This window comes from Odocoileus virginianus, chromosome 30, assembly GCF_023699985.2.
Source record: "Odocoileus virginianus isolate 20LAN1187 ecotype Illinois chromosome 30, Ovbor_1.2, whole genome shotgun sequence".
In the NCBI taxonomy this organism is placed as follows: Eukaryota; Metazoa; Chordata; class Mammalia; order Artiodactyla; family Cervidae; genus Odocoileus; species Odocoileus virginianus.
In genome coordinates, this window is record NC_069703.1 from 9,867,709 (window position 1) to 9,889,354 (window position 21,646).

At 36.0% G+C, this 21,646-nt stretch overlaps 1 protein-coding gene and 1 non-coding gene across 3 annotated transcripts in view; both read left to right on the forward strand.

Moving 5' to 3' along the window:
• PARD3B (par-3 family cell polarity regulator beta) overlaps positions 1 to 21,646 on the forward strand; it is a 1,140,410-nt gene that overhangs the window by 599,540 nt on the left and 519,224 nt on the right. The window lies entirely within an intron of this gene.
• On the forward strand, positions 20,453 to 20,524 carry TRNAC-GCA (transfer RNA cysteine (anticodon GCA)). The gene has a single exon. It is a non-coding gene; the product is annotated as a tRNA-Cys (tRNA).

Sequence of the window (21,646 nt, forward strand, 5' to 3'; positions counted from 1 at the left end):
ACTACTCATTTGATTTTTTTCTACAATTTTAAAAAATCCAATAACAGTATTGATATTCAAGTAACAAAAGTTGTACCATCAAAATGTGTTGATCTAAAATCATCTGCAACACATTTTTTTCTTTCTTTAATTTGTCATATGTATGTGTATATAGAGATACATTCATGTACATAATTTTTAAATGAATTTTTTTATTCAGAATTTCTATCTTTCTAAACATGACTGTCTTCTACACATTCTCTTTACTGATAATATTGTCATACTTCTCATTACTGTTTTGTCTATAGATTTAAGTTTTAACTTTAAGTTCAAAACACTGGCCATTAGCATTTTAAAGTCAATCAATAATTTGTTGGATTTAGCAGCCTGTTTCAGCAGTTGTACTTGTATGATTCATGCTTTCTCATAATTTTTTTTAATTATGAAGTACTTCATGATTATTTCTACAAGAAATATTTCTACAAGAGGATATGTGAAACATAGACTATGAATTTTCAAGATGTCTTTAATTCGCTGTAACTCTTGGATGATAGCTTATTTGTGTATGTAATTCTAGGTTCCCAGTTATTTTTTTTTTAAAGATTTAAAAGTCTTATTCATTGTCTGCTGGCATTTATTGTTGCTGATAAAGTTTGTCATTCTTTGGTGGATGGTATGCACTTTCTCTTTGTTCTTGGTGTTTTTTCATTTGCAATTTGTTTTCTTTGGCACTTGAAGTACAATATCAACCTCAGAGTACTAACGTTTTCCTTCTACTCTGAAAATGTATCGGCTATTATCATAAACTTACAGTGATTCTTCACCATTTCCTCCATTTTCTTCTTCCATTCTTTTAGACAATCATTGGGATCTCTCAACATTTTCTTCTCAGTTTAGTCACTCAGTCATGTCCAACTCTTTGCAATCCCATGGACTGCAGCAAGCCAGGCTTCCATGTCCATCACCCAGAACTTACTCAAACTCAAGTCAGTGATGCCATCCAATCATCTCATCCTCTGTTGTCCCTTTCTCCTCCTGCCTTCAGTCTTTCCCAGCATCAGAGTTTTTTTCCAATGAGTCAGTTCTTTGCATCAGGTGGCCAAAGTATTGGAGTTTCAGCTTCAGCATCAGTCCTTCCAATGAATATTTAGGACTGATTTCCTTTAGGATTGATTAGTTTGATCTCCTTGCAGTCCAAGGGACTCTCAAACATCTTCTCCACACCACAGTTCAAAAACATCAATTCTTCGGCACTAAGCTTTCTTTATAGTCCAACTCTCACATCCATGTATGACTACTGGAAAAACCATAGCTTTCACTGGCAGACTTTTGTTGGCAAAGTAATGTCTCTGCTTTTTAATTTTCTTCTAGACTGCAGCAAGTCCAGGGCTCGGGCCCTGCTCACCACTTTTCTTTTATTCAGTTCAGATATACTGTGATGTTTCTCTTCCTGAATCAGGCTTACCTTTTAGGATTTTCTTTTATATATTTAATCTATTTTTTTCTATGCATTTTTTTCCTTTCCCTTTTTTTTTCATTTATTTTTATTAGTTGGAGGCTAATTACTTTACAATATTGTAGTGGGTTTTGTCATACATTGACATGAATCAGCCATGACTTTACAAGTATTCCCCATTTTCTATGCATTTTGATGAGGTAGTATTAGATTGTTACTGTTTTGTTATGAAGACTGTTTGTATCCTTAGTAATTCATGCACATTGAATGATATGTTCAAGAAGTCTACATTTTAAAATGCTTACAATTTTGTAAACTTTTCATTTAATAAGTAATACAATGCAGGCTACTTATTAAAGGATAAAAAGAGATATTGAAATTCTGTTTCCTATCACTGACTCACAATTATAGTTTATAGTCTAGATATTTTGAATTCTAAATATTTTTCTCATTTAAAAAAATATTCTAAATAGAATTGAATATGTAAAGAAAATAGCATTCTTCTCAGTAACTGTATTTACTGTTAAAGAATAACATTACTTGCTGTGGCCACATTTCTTAGTTTAATTATATATCTTTTAAAATATGTATTTTGTCTTATTTATTTATTGACTGGGCTGGGTCTTCATGCTATGTGGGGCTTTCTCTAGTTTTGTCCGGTGGGGGCTACTTTCTCGTTGCAGTGTGTAGGCTTCTTATTTTTCTGGCCCCTCCTGTTGCTGGGGATAGATTCTAGGCATGCAGGCTGCAGCAGCTGCGGTATGTAAGCTCCGTAGTTGTGGCTCGAGGGCCAAGAGCAGGGGCCACGTCGTTGTGGCCCGTGGGCTTAGTTGCCCTATAGCATGTGGAGTCTTCCCAGACCAGGGATCAAACTGGCGTCCCTTGCATTGCAAGGCGGATTCTTAACCACTGGACCGCCAGAGAAGTCCCAGTTTACTTTTATTTGGTAACAGTGATGATATAAGTTTTTGAAAAACAATATCAAAGCAGATATGTTAAAATTAAAACTTTATTTATGGAGTTAAACTTAATTCGTTGAGGATAGAAATGTTGCCATGTTCTTTGATTTGCTTAATCAGTGGTGTATAGTAACTACTTAGTAAATATTGAATTGCAGATAGTAAATTTCAGAGGGATTAAATGTTATTAACAAGTTCTGAACACTTTTATAAATGTGAAGATGTATCTCCTAAATATTTTAAACTTTGTCCTTGAAATTTAACACAGATATTAGCAAGAAGATAATTAATTGAAAATCAAAAATCAAGATTTCGCTTTCTTGGATACAATTCCACTTATTTCTCATTGACCTAGAGTTGAATAAATGGTTATTTTTATACATGAAAATTGGCTACTTTTAAAAACAATTTTTTAAAGTGTGAAGTAAAGCTACTACTTCATTCCCCTCCTACATACACAGCTTTTTAATCAGTCATGTAGAAGATGTGTTCTTCTGTAAATCATCATCTTATGGTTTAAAGTTATGTTGTTTTATGTAAAATAGTTTGGCTCTGGCATTGTCCTACTGTGGTAAATTCTGGAAAAAAAAAAGTTAAAAAAAATTATGTTATTTCTTTGAAGTAAGAGATCAAGATAAAACTAAAATAAAATCAAAAGAAGCTTAGACAACATTTCATCTCATGCTATTTTTGAGGGTGGAAAAAAAAAGTCCAAATGTATATAGTAACCTTGTGTCTTGGTAGTAATTCTGTAGACATTATCAGATCAATCTAAATTGAGTTAGTGTATATGTGGTAGACAGAAACTGGTAGAAATTAGTTTATCTTCCCTAGACTCCTTCTGTTTTCTTTGTACAAAATAGGATAAACTCATTTTTAGACATGATTAGGTTTCTTTGTTGGTCCCCCCACCTTTTTCCTAAAAGGACGAGGATTGTCCATACTTTGTTTAGATTCACACCAACTCTTAAAACCAGAAACCATTTAAAAACCCTGTGCGCACATATGACATCTGTAGCTACTATTGAAAAGATACCTTTGAGTACAGAACCTGAACCATTTCCAAGTGAGGAATACAAGTACTTATCCTAATGCTTTCTGGTTTCATTGATTATAAACAACATATTGAAGCTATAACATATGATTCATGTGGTAGCCATGTATGCAAGTGATCTAATGTGAATATTCCTCTTTATTTTATGGGTAGGTTCTGTAGAAAATGCATTTCAGTCTCATCAAACTGAAAAGCTGTTGCATGGCTAATTTTAGTGGACATTTTAGGAGCTTGTTTGTTTTAAATACCCACTGTTTCTTTAATTTAAATGTGAACTTCTTTTTCCTTATTGGAGCCGTTTATCCATGGGACTTCTTATTTATAAGCTTAGGTTGTACTCAGAATGCTTGTATCAAAAACGCTTGACTTATACACTGCTTTTGGAAATAGTTTTCTTAATCTGCCAATTGTCTATTTGAATAAAAGCAAAAACTTATCAATTATAAAGAATTTTTTTTTATTTTACTTAATTGAATTTCATGCCAAGAATTAAGTATATTGTGTAACACATTTGCATTGACCAAGGGTTGACTATTCACTTGAACTCTTAAATGCTTCTAATTTGTGAGGGAATTTCTGTCTTGAGGAATTTGAAAGCAGAGATTTATACTGTTTATGTAACTAAGAGAAAATATCCTGTGTTACCTATTCCGTCCAGAATGATCAGCAGCTTGCCTTCATAGAAAATGGTGCTGATTTGGTTGTTCTGCCCTCTGTATCTTTTCTGGTAAAAATACTGGTTAGGTACGCTCCTAGTAATTATAGCTATCTGATGTGTCAAAGAGGTTTATTAAAACTCAACAACAGCTGTTACCTAGTAGTGTCCTCTACACAAAATGTCCAAATGTTCAGAGCTTGGCTCCTCTTTAAGCTGAGGCTGATGACACTCAAATACTCAGACTGCCCTTCTGTTTCATACACACTCAAAAAATAAATAAAAAGCCAGCTCTCCAACTTACTCCTTAATAATAGCAATCTTCCAAGACTCCATATTTTTCTAGGTCATTTAGACAAATGTTGCTCTACATCAAAATATAATTAAATGATACATTATCAGTTTAAATTGCATTTTTGGTGTATTGTTTCAGAATAACTGTGATTTATGGCGCTGCTGACTGCTTTTATAATTGTTAAGTGTTCTGTAGCTCACTGAATGTTTTTAACTTTATTCCAGTGCCCACAGGCAAAAATTGCAATGGGTACAATTTTATAAATCAAACTCATTAATAAATAATTTTTCCATTATGACTCTGGCATAAAGAGAACTATATAGGATGGTCTTTTAAAAACATTATTACTTATAACTTGATGTGGCTTTAAATGGCACATTGAACATAATATATTGTAATAAAACAATCTCTTCTAGCCCTATAGGTATTTTAGGCCAAATTTCACTATGAAGAACTGTTCAAGAGCTTCAAGGAAATCAGAAATGAATATTATCTTTTGCTGGGTTTCTTTGTGGTTTTTTTTTTATAATTATTGTTAAATTTAGAAACTCTCTACTAGTAAGTTTTTGTTTACATATTTATAAAGTTTTCTTCTCACTGATTATGATGGAAAGATGAATTATTGACTAAAATGACTGAACACTCTTGGAAGGAAAAAAATGTTTAAAATTTATATACAGAAATTCTAAATTAGCTCAATAACATTTTAATATGCCCTTAAAAAGGAAAGAAAAGTCCCGAAACGTGTACTAAGAAACATTCATATGCCTCTAGGATTTGTTCAACCTCTCTCCAAGAAAATGAGAAACTATCTCTTTCTTAGATTACAAAATTATTTCTGTATTTACTATTTTTTAATAAGAAATACATGAATGGTTGTTTGCCTTAACTGCCTTACCAACTTGAGAGTGCTGGATAGACAGTTTTTCTGATTTAATGGTGAAATACCCAAGAGGCTATCCAAAAGTAACATTTTACTTGACCTCTACAGTTGAACTTTTAAAATAAGTACAAAATAAATATACATATTTTTGCTTTGAATGGTATTGAACTAAGGATCAAATTTTTACCATTATTGCAGTCTTCTTACTTAAAAAATGTAAAAACTAATATTTATCTACAATACATATTAACAAGATAACCCATGACAACAATGAACAGCTACTTATATTTTTTAAACTACAAAGTTATGTAGTTTGTTATATATAATTTTTTAATGTTTTAATATAATTAGCAGTGAATAACACAACAATTAATTTTAAAATATCCTGTATTTTATGAGAGAATTTTTTTTAACCTTTGATTTTACCTAATTTTGTGACACTGGATGGTTCTGTTTGTAATTCTCTTACAACATTTTAAAAAGGGAAACAAAGAAGCTAAAAAATTTAAATATGACCTTCAAATTAGCTTCTGAGTAACTGTTATGCAGTATAGATGTAAAGTTGTATGGTTAATAGCAATCTTAGCTAGTTTGTGTAGCATATGAATAGAATCATGCAACTAATGAAGTCAATCAAAAGAATTGGTCACTAGTGCATTAGCAATTCCAAGTTATTGACTGACATCAAGAACATATAAAACTATTGGCTAATAAATTGCTGTTGTTGTTCAGTCACCCAATCATGTCTAACTCTTTACGACTCCATGGTCTGCAGCACACCAGGCCTCTCTGTCCCTCACCATCTCCTGCAGTTTGCCCAAGTTCATGCCTGTTGCATCCTTGATGCCATCTAGCCATCTTATCCTTGACACCCTCTTCTCCTTCTGCCCTCAATCTTTCCCAGCATCAGGAACTTTTCCAATGAGTCAGCTGTTTGTGTCAGATGACCAAAATACTGGAGCTTCAGCTTCAGCATCAATCCATCCAGTGAGTATTCAGTGTTGATTTCTCTTAAGATTCCTGGTTTGATCTCCATGCTTATCCAAGGGACTTTCAGGAGTCTTCTTCAGTACTGCAATCCAAAGACATCAATTCTTCGGCACCCTGCCTTCTTTACAGTCCAGCTAACACAACCGTATGTGACAACTGGAAAGACCATAACCTTGCCTATACGGATCTTTGTCAGCAGAGTGATGCCTCTGCTTTTCAACACACTGTCTAGGTTTGTCATAGCTTTCTTGCCAAGAAGCAATTGTCTTATTTCATGGTTGCAGTCACCATCCACAGTGATTTTAGAATGCAAGAAGAGAAAATCTTTCATACTTACACCTTTTACCTTTCTGTTTGCCATAGAGTAATGGCACCGGATGCCATGATCTTAGTTTTTTCAATATTTAGTTTTAAGACAGCTCTTTCACTCTCCTCCTTCACCTTCATCAAGAGACTCTTTAGTTCCTCTTTGCTTTCTGCCATTAGAGTGGTATCACCCACATATCTGAGATGGTTGATGTTTCTCCTGCCTATCTTGATCCTACCTTGTAACTCATCCAGCCTGGCACTTTTCACGATGTGCTCAGCGTATAGGTTAAATAAGCAGGGTGACCGCAGACAGCCCTGTTGTACTCCTTTCTCAATCTTGAACCAATCAGTTGTTCCATACAGGGTTCTAATTGTTTCTTCTTAACTTGCGCACAGGTTTCTCAGGAGACTGGTAAGGTGGTGTGGTATTCCAGTCTCCTTAAGAGCTTTCCACAGTTTGTTTCTATCCACATGAAAGTGAAACTGAAGGTCACTCAATCAGGTCCGACTCTTTGCGACCCCACGGACTATAGAGTCCATGGGATTCTCCAGACCAGAATACTGGAGTAGGTAGCCTTTCCCTTCTCCAAGGGATCTTGCCAACCCAGGGATCAAACTACACAGTCAAAGGCTTTAGCATAGTCGATGGAACAGAGGTAGATGTTTTGCAGGAATTCTCTTGCTTTCTCTGTGATCCAGCAAATGTAGGCAACTTGATCTCTGGTTCCTCTTCCTTTTCCAGCTTGGACATCTGGATGTTCTTGGTTTGGTTCTCATAATGCTGAAGCCTAGCATACAAGATTTTGAGCATTTTACAATTTAATTTTAATAAATTATATCTTATGTTAATTTGAAATTTTATAATTTAATTGCATTTTACAATTTAATTTTAATAAATTATATCTTATGTTAATTTACCCTTTACATATTTAGAACCATAATCTAAGAGAACTCTAGATTGGATTCTGTACCATTTTCAGTTCAATAATTGTTATATTTCAGATATAACAATATATAAACTACAAACAAATGTAGTTTAGATTTTCCCAGACTGTGTTCCTCATATTTCTAGTCTCCTTGTTGGTCAATTGCCAAGCCATGTCCAACTCTTTGCAATCCCACGGACTGCCACACGCCAGGCCTCCCTGCCCCTCATCGTCTCCTGGAGTTTGCCCAAATTCATATTCATTAAATTGGTGATGCCATCCAACCATCTCATCCTCTGTCATCCCTTTCTCCTGCTGCCTTCCATGTTTCCTAGCATCAGGGTCTTTTCCAGTGAGTTGGCCCTTTGTATCAGGTGGTGAAAGCATTGGAGCTTCAGCTTAGCATCAGCCCTTTCAGTGAATATTTAGGGTTGATTTCTTTTAGGATTGACTGGTTTGATCTCCTTGCTGTCCAAGAGACTCTCAAGAGTCTTCCCCAGCACCACAATTCAAAAGTATCGATTCTTCAGTGCTCAGACTTTATGGTCCAACTCTTATATCTGTACATAACTACTGGAAAGACCATAGCCTTGACTATATGAATCTCTTTTTGGCAAAGTAATGTCTCTGCTTGTACATCTGGGAGTCTTCTAGATGATCCCAAGTCAAGTAAGACTGGGAAATGATATATACTGTATCCTCTCTATGCGTGCTCAAAATATAGCAAATTAAAATTTCTGAGAGACACATGTAAATAACTTTGTGCAATTTAGTGTTTGTCAAGTTTATTTTACCAAAGAAATACTAATAACCCATAGGAGATATTGTGAGGAATATTAGAAATACCAATCTTATAACAGTTGCACATGATTTAATTAAGTTTACTAAGAATTTAATTAAGAATTACTAAGTTTTTGTTTGCTCAGTTTTAAATATCTAGATTTAGTTGACACATGAGTAGGAAGAAAGGGAAGAAAGTGTATGTTATTTCTAAGAAATGTCTAAAATCAATGTGCTTGAAAAGGCATAGGAACCTGGAGTCTGGCTTCTTTTGGGACCTGGAGCAAATTGCAGTATGTTTTTTGGTCTTGTTTTGCTTGTTTTTTTTTTTTAGTTTAGGTTGTCAGGCTACCTCCTTTTGAATTCTGAAATTCCATGTTTCAAGACTAAATTTTTATGTCTCTCTGCCTCATGAACCCTTCTTTATAAGAACCAAAATTAAAAGATATACCATATTGTGTAATACTGTTAATATTTTGCTTGCAGTTCGTAGGCAGTCTTGACATTAGAGGCAGCCAATGAAGGGCCTTTGTTGACCATTCTCTAGTTGTGTGATTCGTCTTACTTGAAGAAGCCAAGAAGGAGGAAAATCCCCTCTAATATTCAAATCTTTTTCTTAATCAAATGTTAAATGATTTCCAAATAAGTTGAAACTACCTCTAAGATCTTTTAGAGGATGAATGTTAGAGGTGATTGAGAAATAATAGTAACAAAAAAGCTTGGGAATTCCCTTGGGAATTCTTCATTTATAGAAAATAGTATTAAGTAATAACATTTACTAAAAGAGATTGTTCTGTTGAATACCCGTGTTGTTACTAACCATCTTCACAGCTGCCTGTATTCTTATTTAAACAATGAAAGACAGTTGGCCACAGAGATTTTAGTGGTGGGAATTCAAGTGTCCCTAACTAGGAGGACATATAACTTGCTCCAATGTCTCTTTTAATGGAAAGTAGTTATTTGCATTTCTCACAAATTAAGCTCATCTAATCATTAAAGTTCTACTCTCTGATACTTGGCTTAACAATTAGAAATAACTTCACTGAGATTTTAATCCCAAAGAATTAGTTAATATGTGTATAACATATGTGACTTTCCAAGAAGGCATTTTATATATTTAAGAATGACGTATAGTTTATATAGGAAACAATGCTTTTTCTATGGCTAAATGTTTAACTTAAACTAATTAGGAGCCATGAGAATCTTAGTAAGCGAGTTAAGGCATCAGAAATTCTGATCCTGTCTTCATAACTTAACTTTGCTCCTTTTATTCAATGTGACAGGGCAGTTTAGTATTTTTAAGTTCAGTGGCTACTGCTGCATCATTCTCTGTGATTTTTATTGATTACACAATTTTCCTTTTATGTTTTCAGATGAGTGTAGTTCTTGTCTAAAGATGTGTCAAGGAGCCACTTTTTCATAGTAATTCTCTTTACTCCTTCATCCAGTGAATATCATTTAATCTATATGGTTCATACGCATATTCTGCTAAAGTAGAAATTCAAAGTAAATGTGACTTCATTACATTCAAATGTATTATTTTGCTGAAATTTGCATTTTTAGTCCATTGAATAGTGTGGTGATTGTAAAACACATATATCAACTCAAAACATGTATATCAAGTCTTTGACACTCCTTGCATCAAGAGCAGGGGTCTGTCTGCCCTCTCTATGAATCTGGACTGACATTAGTGACTCAGTTGTATCTAAAAGCATCAGCAGCCTTTGTGTGGCTTCTGAGACTAGATCATTAAAGGCCTCACAGCTTCCGCCTGTTTCCTTAGGATAACTCACTCTAAAAGCAGCTAACTGCCATGTGAGAAGTTCTGTTATTCCAGTTCCACTGATGACTGCATACCAGACCACCTGACCTGCCTCTTGAGAAACCTGTACACAGGTCAGGAAGCAACAGTTAGAACTGGACATGGAACAACAGACTGGTTCCAAATAGGAAAAGGAGTATGTCAAGGCTATATATTGTCACCCTGCTTATTTAACTTATATGCAGACTACATCATGAGAAACTTTGGGCTAGAAGCACAAGCTGGAATCAAGATTGCTGGGAGAAATATCAATAACCTCAGATATGCAGATGACACCACCGTTATGGCAGAAAGTGAAGAAGAACTGAAGAGCCTTTTGATGAAAGTGAAAGAGGAGAGTGAAAGAGCTGACTTAAAGTTCAACATTCAGAAAACTAAGGTCATGGCATCTGGTCCCATCACCTCATGGCAAATAGATGGGGAAACAGTGGCTGACTTTATTTTTCTGGGCTCCAAAATCACTGCAGATGGTGATTGCAGCCATGAAATTAAAAGACGCTTGTTCCTTGGAAGGAAAGTTATGACCAACCTAGACAGCATATTAAAAAGCAGAGACATTACTTTGTCAACAAAGGTCCATCTGGTCAAGGCTATGGTTTTTCCAGTGGTCATGTATGGATGTGAGAGTTGGACTATAAAGAAAGCTATGTGCTGAAGAATTGATGCTTTAGAACTGTGGTGTTTGGAGAAGACTCTTGAGAGACCCTTGGACTGCAAGGAGATCCAACCATCCTAAAGGAGATCCCTCCTGGGTGTTCGTTGGAGGGACTGATGTTGAAGCTGAAACTCCAATACTTTGGCCACCTGATGTGAAGAGCTGACTCATTTGAAAAGACTTTGTTGCTGGGAAAGATTGAGGGCAGGAGGAGAAGGGGACGACAGAGGATGAGATGATTGGATGGCATCACGGACTCAATGGACATGGGTTTGGGTGGACTCCAGGAGTTGGTAACAGACAGGGAGGCCTAGCGTGCTGCGGTTCATGGGGTCGCAAAGAGTCAGACACGACTGAGTGACTGAACTGAACTGATGACTGAAAAAATGGGCAACCTAAAAGTTGGTGGACATTCTAAGGACTTAAGCCTCAGATACAGATTCTCAGATAGTTGTGAAGGCCTGTTTTGAAGGGGTTAAGGTGGAACCAGGGTTTGTAAGAATTTCTGCAAAAAAAAAAATAATAATAGTAATAAAAAAAACCCAGATAATCAGAACATCTAAAGATTACTGTTAATAAAATCAGACACATCAAGTAAATGTATTTAGTACTTTTATGTGTGTGAGAAGATATAAGAGTCTAAATTCATTGAAATCAACCCTTTGATGTGTTGTGTTTTTTGTTTGTCTGTTTTGTTTATTGCTGCACTGGGTCTTCGTTGCATGGACTTTTCTCTAGTTGCAGCGAGTGGGTGCTCCTGTTCCTTGCGGTGAGCTGGTTTCTCGGTTTCAGTGGCTTCTCCTGTTGTGAAGCACAGGCCCTAGGCACACAGGCTCCATTAGTCATGGTTTGAGGGCTCAGTCATTGAGACTGGTGCAACTGAGGCTCTAAAGTGCAGGGTCAGTCACTGTGGTGCCTGGGCCCAGCTGTGCTGCGGCAGGTGGTATCTTCCTGGACCGGGAAATCAAATCTGTGTCCCCTACATTGGCAGGCAGATTTCAATCAACTGTACCACCGTGGTCATCTGATATTATTTTTTTAACTTTTTATTTTATATTAGAGTATAGTTGATTAACAATGTGATAGTCTCAGATGTACAGGAAAGTGATTCAGTCATACATATACATGTATCTATTCTTTTTCAAATTCTTTTCCCAGGGTTGTTAGAGAATATTAAGTAGAGTTCCTTGCACTATACAGTAGGTCCTTGTTGGTTATCCATTTTAAACATACCATTTTAAATAAATACATGTCAATCCTAAACTCCCTAATTATCCTTTATCCATTCCCCTGTTGATGAACATTTAGGTTGCTTCCATATCTTGGCTAATGTAAACAGTGCTGCAGTGAATTTGGGGATGTATTCAGACCATGTTTTTTTCTGGATATATGCCTACAAGTGGAATTGCAGGATCATAAGATAGATCTGTTTTTAGTTTTTATAAGGAGCTTCCATACTGTTCTCCATAGTGGTCGTACCAGTTTGCATTCCCACCACAAATCAATCTGTGTGAGATACCACATCAACAATTTGAAGAATAAAAGTTGTATGATTGTCTCAGTAGATGCAGAAAAAGGTTTTGAGTAAATCATTCTTTTGATATTCACGTTGCCTGTCTGGAGCTAGTATCCTGCTTTTCTCATCCTGAATCTACTCAGAGTGCACCCCTAGGGTGGCTGCAATGCTAATGGCTTGATGGGTACAGGATCCTGTTTACTGATATGACAGGCAACATTCTTTATCCATACCACCTAAGTTGGAAAGACCATACGTAGGCAGTCTGGTTCAAACTCATAGCAGAGCTTCCAATGCCTGGGTCACATCATTACCAGCCAATGAGTGTGCCACCTTGAATGGCTACAGATTGTGCAGCCTTGACAGCCCCCTTTGCCTAGATCTGTCAGCGGACTTGCAAGAGACCCCATGTGAGAGATGACAGCTTAACTCTTCAGAATTCCTGACCTAGGCACCTGTGAAACATACATATGTAAACAAGAGTACATATTGTTTTATAGCATTCAATTTTGGTATACTTTGTCATGCAATAATAGTAACCAGAAAAGTGAATTCATTAACTTACTTAAATCTCTTCTTACACACTATTATATATTCCAAAAGATAATCATAATTTTTAAAAATTATTTTGCCTCAGAGCTAAACCCATTGTATGAATACCTCATGAGTCAATCTTTACATATTAGTAATATGTTCATCTAATTAAACATTGGTTATTATGTGTTGAAAATATAAATCATAAATTCATACTTCAAAACAAAAACACTTAATTGGATTATGCTAGTGAAAGTTAATGTGCTCTAGAGTTTAATTCTCATCAAATTATAAAATCACAGGCAATTGTCTAAGTTTATATTCTAGTATTCTGTGAGGTTTTGTACCTTGCTGCCACCATTTACCAGTAAGCTCAACTTGCTGAGTTGTATCAAGAGAGCTAGAACTCCTCAAGCCTTTTCTTGGCCTTTTCTTAGTTTGTGTATATTTCCTTGTATTTACATTATAAAAGTAACACATGCATATGCTTAAAACTTAATACAAAAATGTAAAGTAAAATGAAATAGTGGCCTCCCTGCCTCATATTCAGTCCCAATCACCACAAGAAACATTTCAATTAAATAGAATATATATGGCCCCCTCTTCATTATATATACACATATATATATAATCAATTATATATATGTATATATTCCCCTCTATTGATCTGTCAGTGTTACATAATGTCTGCTCTTGACTACTCACCATTACAGATGAAGGATTTCATACACTGACATTCACCTACCACTTCTCATTCACTTCCTCTACTTCCTGATGGTTACATATAATTTTCAGGTTAATGGTGATTTTTTGACTAATAGATACCTTTATAGCTTTAAATAGTACACTTAAACATCAGTTTCTTGATTTATCTACCCTAGGCAATATTCTAATCCTTATTATGATAAATGAAGGAATTCGAAGTTTTTCTCTTACTTAAATTTTCCTTGATTGATCATTCTGACCCCATATTATTTTTCTCTGAAAATTCTTTATCCATTCTACTGTTGATAGATATTTTGAGTATTTCCACTTTGAGACTATTATCAGCAATGCTTCTGTGAGCATTCTTGCATCACCGTACTGGGCATGGTGGGCTACAGTCCGTAGGGCCGCAAAGAGTCTGTCAAGAGTGAAGCTGCTGAGCTTCACACAGACATACATGTATCCCCTCCCTCTTGAGCCTCCCTACCCCACCGCCATCCCACCCCTCTAGGTCATCACAGAGGACCGAGCTGAGCTCCCAGTGCTATATAGCAGCTTCCCACTAGCTATCTATTTTACACATGGATATATACATTTTATGTATTCACTTTTTAAGAGCCCCTTATTGAAAATGAGTGTCGCAAATATCTATTTATAGATTGCTTTTTTCACTCTCTGTGTAGTATCTCTTGATGAAGTTATTTTTAATGTAGTCCAACTTACCTGTATCTCCCATTATGGATATTGCTTTTGTGTCATGTTTAATATGTCTTTCTCTATCCCCCAAATGTGGACATATTCTTTTTTGTTATTTTTGAAAAGCTTTATTATTTTTGTCATTCATTTTTAAATTTATATAAAGTACTTGAAATTTATTTTTTCTGTGGGATAAATCAGAGGCACATTTTCATCTATTTATACAGATTTTACCCAGAATCATTTATCATTTTTAAAGAAAAATGATAATTTTACTTACTCTCTGCTTTTATGTCCTTTTCTTGCCTGACTGCATTGACTACAACATTAAATAGAAGTGAGAACAGATACTTCTGCTGTATTCCCAATATTTGGTAGAAAGCATTCAGTCTTTTGATATTAAATACGATGTTACACCTAAGTTTTTCTTAAGTACACTTTAAAGTTAAAGAAGGTTCCTTCTGTTCTTAATATTCTGAGAGGTTTTAATCCCCAAACTGCAACTTCTTTTTTAAAATCTCTTTTCTTCTGTTAACATGGTGAATTACATTGATGGATTTGTGAACGTTAAATCAAGCTTACATTTCCAGAAGAATTTCATTTGATCAAGATACATTATCCTTTGTATATTTTGCTAGATTTAATCTGCTAATATTTTATTAAATATTTTAACATCTCTGTTCATAAGGGATATCGGTCTCTAGTTTCTTTTTTGGGAAAATGTCTTTATATGATCTGAGTTTCAGAAAAATGCTTTGAAATGACTTAGGAAGAATTCCCTGCTTCTCTCTTTCTAAAAGAGACTTTATAGGATTGGTGTTATTTTCTTTTAAAATGTTTGATGTATATAGTCCTCTGGGCCTGAAGTTGTCTTTGTGAGGTTTATAATTATAGATTGAATTTCTTTACAGAGCTCTCTGAGTTCCAGCTTTCTTACTGAGTCAGTATTGGCAATTTGCAATCATTAAGGTATTTTCAGTTTTATTGAAGTAGATGGTTGTATTGTCATAAGTAATATTGTCCTTTTATTTTTCTTTTACTGTCTATGGGATCTGAAGAGGTGTTCCCTCTTTCATTCCTGACATGAGTAATCTATATCTTCTCACTGCTTTCTAGATCATTCTGGCTAGAGATAACCTTTATTCATCTTTTCAAAGTATCAGCTTTTTATTTCATTGATTTTTCTCTATCTTATGTCCATTTTCTGTTTCATCAGTGTCCACTTTTATTTATAATCTTCTCTTTCTTATACTAACTTTACTCTTCTTTTGGTTTTTAAAATGGAAGCTTAGATAATTTATTTTAGAAATGATTATTATAAACAACTTCAGACCATTACTTTGAAATCTTTGTTTTAATGGGCAATATGTGTCTTAAGCTTTTTCAAGAATAAATAAACTCCCAAATTAGAGATATAAGTATACAAGAAATTATAAAGAAAAAGGTAAAATATATCCACTTTTTAAATGGGTGGGGGAGGACCTCACAGACTGTTGTATAGCAGTATACTTCAAGATCCTGAAAGGGCAGATAACCTCAGTGGTATGAAAATGGTTCCAAAGAATGGAAGAAAGAAGAGGAATACTCCCCTACTCATTCTCATGTTAATACCAAAATGAGGTAATAATGGTGTAAAATGGGCAAGTCACACGTCAATTTCACCATGATAGAAAAAAGGTCCGACATAAATCACAGCAAGATCTGACATGAATCACAGCAAGATCCTCTATGACCCACCTCCCAGAATATGGGAGATAAAAGCAAAAATAAACAAATGAGACCTAATGAAACTTAAAAGCTTTTGCACAACAAAGGAAACTATAAGCAAGGTGAAAAGACAGCCTTCAGAATGGAAGAAAATAATAGCAAACAAAGAAACAGACAAAGGATTAATCTCAAAAATATATAAGCAACTCCTGCAGCTCAATTCCAGAAAAATAAATGACCCAATCAAAAAATGGGCCAAAGATCTAAACAGACATTTCTCCAAAGACGTACAGATGGTTAACAAACACATGAAAAGATGCTCAAAGTCACTCATTATCAGAGAAATGCAAGTCAAAACCACAATGAGGTACCATTACACGCCAGTCAGGATGGCTGCTATCCAAAATTATACAAGCAATAAATGCTGGAGAGGGTGTGGAGAAAAGGGAACCCTCTTACACAGTTGGTGGGAATGCAAACTAGTACAGCCGCTATGGAGAACAGTGTGGAGATTCCTTAAAAAACTGGAAATAGAACTGCCATATGACCCAGCAATCCCACTCCTGGGCATACACACCGAGGAAACCAGATCTGAAAGAGACACATGTACCCCAATGTTCATCTCAGCACTGTTTACAATAGCCAGGACATGGAAGCAACCTAGATGCCCATCAGCAGATGAATGGATGAGAAAGCTATGGTACATATACACCGTGGAATATTACTCAGCCGTTAAAAAGAATTCATTTGAGTCAGTTCTAATGAGATGGATGAAACTGGAGCCCATTATACAGAGTGAAGTAAGCCAGAAAGATAAACACCAATACAGTATACTAATACATATATATGGAATTTAGAAAGATGGTAATGATAACCCTATATGCAAAACAGAAAAAGAGACTCAGATGTATAGAACAGACTTGTGGACTCTCTGGGAGAAGGCGAGGGTAGGATGATCTGAGAGAACAGCATTGAAACAAGTATATTATCAAGTGTGAAACAGATCGCCAGTCCAGGTTGAATGCATGAGACAAGTGCTCGGGGCTAGTGCAATGGGATGACCCAGAGGGATGGGATGGGGAGGGAGGTGGAAGGGGGCTTCAGGATGGGGAACACATGTAAATCCATGGCTGATTCATGTCAATGTATGGCAAAAACCACTACAATATTGTAAAGTAATTAGCCTCCAACTAATAAAAATAAATGAAAAATAATAATAATAAAAGAAAAGAAATGAAAAAGAAAAAAAGGCAAATTATGGTTTTAGAAACCTGAACAGATTCATTACCAGGCCACCTCTTCCATTCTTCATACTATTTATTGTGCCTGCTCTCCTTCGTTATTTTCTCTTATCATTACTCTTCTGTTTCATTTTCCTTCTTATGAAGAATCAATTTTTAGCTCTGATGCTTTCAGCTGTAGCTTTCTTTTCTTTTTTTAATATTTGTTTTTATATTCTTTATGTCCCATTTTTCTTTAGATTTGCTTAATTTTCAGGCTCTTTATTCATTATTTTGAAACATTTTAAAGCTCTTTATTAACCTTTTTCAGCGTACACAAATTGGATTGGTGTAATGAACACCCATGTACCTGTCAACTTTTTCCATAGTCAACAATATATCATATCTTGTTTAGTATTCTCTCCCTTGTTAAAATTTTACTTTAATACAGCAAAGCAACTTTCAGACATCATGCCAATTCATATGGAAATATTTCGGTGTGCATTTCTGACTAACAAGAACTGTTTAGCAAAATCTGTCATCACACCTAACAAAGTTAATAAATTAGTATTTAAATATCACCAGATACCCTGTCCATATCAAAACTTACTCAGATAGCTAAAACTTTTTTTAGTCAGTTTGCTCACAATAGGATCTAAGTTGTGCCCTCATGTTACATTAATTTATTATGAATCTTTAGGGTTATTTTCTAATTGTCATTTATCTCATTTTTTTAATATCTCTAAATTTAGTGAGAGAATAGGGTTTTTTTTGGTTTTGTTTTTTTTTTTACTGTTCAGTTCAGTGCTCAGTTGCATCCAACTCTTTGCAACTCCATGAACCGCAGCACACCAGGCCTCCCTGTCCATCACCAACTCCTGGAGTCCACCCAAACCCATGTCTGTTGAGTTGATGATGCCATCCAACCATCTCATCCTCTGTCGTCCCCTTCTCCTCCTGCTCTCAATCTTCCCCAACATCTTTTCCAGTGAGTCAGCTCTTCACATCAGGTGGCCAAAGTTTTGGAGTTTTAGCTTCAACATCAGTCCTTCCAATGAACACCCAGGACTGATCTCATTTACAATGGACTGGTTGGATCTCCTTGCAGTCCAAGGGACTCTCAAGAGTCTTCTGCAACACCACAGTTCAAAAGCATCAATTCCTCAGTGCTCAGCTTTCTTTTTTATAGTTCAACTCTCACATCCATACATGACTACTGGAAAAATCATAGCCTTGACTAGACAGACCTTCGTTGACAAGGTAATGTCTTTGCTTTGTAATATGCTGTCTAGGTTGGTCATAACCTTCCTTCCAAAGAGTAAGCGTCTTTTAATTTCATGGCTGCAATCACAATCTGCAGTGATTTTGGAGCCCCCCAAAATAAAGTCAGCCACTGTTTCCACCCCATCTGTTTGCCATGAAGTGATGGGACCAGATGCCATGATCTTAGTTCTCTGGGTGTTGAGCTTTAAGCCAACTCTTTCACTCTCCTCTTTCACTTTCATCAAGAGACTCTTTAGTTCTTCACTTTCTGCCATAAGGGTGGTGTCATCTGCATATCTGAGGTTATTGATAATTCTCCCAGCAATCTTGATTCCAGCTTGTGCTTCCTCCAGCCCAGCATTTCTCATGATGTACCCTGCATATAAGTTAAATAAGCAGGGTGACAATATGCAACCTTGATCTACTCCTTTTCCTATTTGGAACCAGTCTGTTGTTTCATGTCCAGTTCTAACTGTTGCTTCCTGACCTGCATAAGGTTTCTCAAGAGGCAGGTCAAGTAGTCTGGTATTCCCATCTCCTTCAGAAGTTTCCACATTTTATTGTGATCCACACAGTCAAAGGCTTTGGCATAGGCAATAAAGCAGAAGTAGATGCTTTTCTGGATCTCTTTTGCTTTTTTGATAATTCAGCGGATGTTGGCAATTTGATCTCTGGTTCCTCTGCCTTTTCTAATACCAGCTTGAACATCTGGAAGTTCACAGTTCACGTATTGCTGAAGCCTGGTTTGGAGAATTTTAAGCATTACTTTACTAGCATGTGAGATGAGTGCAATTGTGCAGTAGTTTGAGCATTCTTTGGCATTGCCTTTCTTTGGGATTGGAATGAAAACTGACCTTTTCCAGTTCTGTGGCCACTGCTGAGTTTTCCAAATTTGCTGGCATATTGAGTGCAGCACTTCCACAGCATCATCTTTTAGGATTTGAAATAGCTCAACTGGAATTCCATAACCTCCAATAGCTTTATTCATCATGTTGCTTCCTAAGGCCCACTTGACTTCACGTTCCAGGATGTCTGGCTCTAAGTGAGTGATCACACTGTGGTGATTATCTCAATCATGAAAATCTTTTCTGTGCAGTTCTTCTGTGTATTCTTGCTACCACTTGTTAATATCTTCTGCTTCTGTTAGGTCCATACCATTTCTGCCCTTTATTGAGCCCATCTTTGCATGAAATATTCCCTTGGTATCTCTGAGTTTCTTGAAGAGATCTTTAGTCTTTCCCATTCTATTGTTTTCCTCTATTTCTTTGTATTGATTGCTGTAGATTCTTATATTCTGGAATTAGCAGATAGCTGCCTTATAGATTCATTTAGGTTGTTTTTTCATTCCCTGAGTTTTCTATGGTTAAATATGATGATTAGATTTAGGATCAGTCATTTTGGCAACAATACGCCATAGGTGGGGCTGTAAACTTACTACCTACTTGAATCACATGGTCGGGAACTTGGCATCTATGTTGTACAATGTCCTTATCTCTTCTCTGTAAAATCTTCCATTATCTTTTCATGTGATATTTTTACCATCTATTGTGGACTTTCTTTTTTTAAAATAAATGCTCAAGTTATTAAAAATTATGTACTTTTTAGAAATCATATGATTATACATGAAATTTCCATTGTGATTTGTGGTTTGATTTATGTGTAATTTAGATAGAGCCTTTTAAAAGTTCTTTTCCTAATATATGGATAGAGGTTTTTTGTTTGTTTTTCTTATATTTTGCTTTTGTATTTTGTTTGTTTTCTTATACTTTGTTTTTATTTTTTTGATTGTTGTTGCTATTTTATTAGTCACACTGTGGTCATAAAATAAGGTGTCTTTTTATGACCTTTTTGGATTTATTTAGGTTATACTACGTCATGGAAAATTGCAAATTTTTTTTGTCCTTTGTATGCTGCTTTATATATGTCCTTTGTCCTCATTTCCTTAAAAAAAAAAAAAAAACTGTCAGATGCCCATTTATGTCCATTTGTACATGATACCAAACGTTCCAGTTGTCATATTTAAATATCACTTATCCTCTCATTGAGTTTCCCTGGTGGCTCAGATGGTAAAGCATCTGCCTGCAATGCAGGAGACCCAGGTTCGATCCCTGGGTTGGAAAGATCTCCTAGAGAAGGAAATGGCAACCCATTCCAGTATTCTTGCCTGGAGAATCCCATGGATGGAGGATTCTGGTAGGCTGCAGTCCATGGGGTCACAAAGAGTCAGACACGACTGAGCAACTTCACTTTCACTTTTTCCTCTCATTTGCAATAGCCATCAGTTAATGAGAAAAGTAAACTAATCTCTCATTATGATTGTGGATTTGTGAATTTCTCTCCATCTTTTATATAAAGATGCTGTATTGTTGAGTACATAGGTTGATAATTATTACATTTTTTCTGGATTGTACTTTTTGTGATTATGTAATTAATTGCTCTTTCAGTTCAGTTCAGTCGCTCAGTCGTGTCTGACTCTTTGCGACCCCTTGAATCACAGAACACCAGGCCTCCCTGTCCATCACCAACTCCCGGAGTTTACCCAAACTCATGCCTATCGAGTTGGTGATGCCATCCAGCCATCTCATCCTCTGTCGTCCCCTTCTCCTCCTGCCCCCAATCCCTCCCAGCATCAGGGTCTTTTCCAATGAGTCAGTTCTTCACATGAGGTGGCCAAAGTATTGGAGTTTCAGCCCCAGCATCAGTCCTTCCAATGAACACCCAGGACTGATCCCCTTTAGGACAGACTGGTTGGATCTCCTTGCAGTCCAAGGGACTCTCAAGAGTCTTCTCCAACACCACAGTTCAAAAGCATCATTTCTTCAGTGCTCAGCTTTCTTCACTGTCCACCTCTCACATCCATACATGACTACTGGAAAAACCATAGCCTTGACTAGACGGACCTTTGTTGGCAAACTAATGTCTCTGCTTTTTAATATGCTATCTAGGTTGATCATAACTTTCCTTCCAAGGAGCAGGCGTCTTTTAATTTCATGGCTGCAGTCACCATCTGCAGTGATTTTGGAGCCCAAAAAAATAAAGCCTGACACTGTTTCCACTGTCTCCCCACCTAATTCCCATGAGCTGATGGGACCAGATGCCATGATCTTAGTTTTGTGAATGTTGAGCTTTAAGCCAACTTTTTCACTCTCCTCTTTCACTTTCATCAAGAGGCTTTTTAGTTCCTCTTCACTTTCTGCCATAAGGGTGGTGTCATCTGCATATCTGAGATTATTGATATTTCT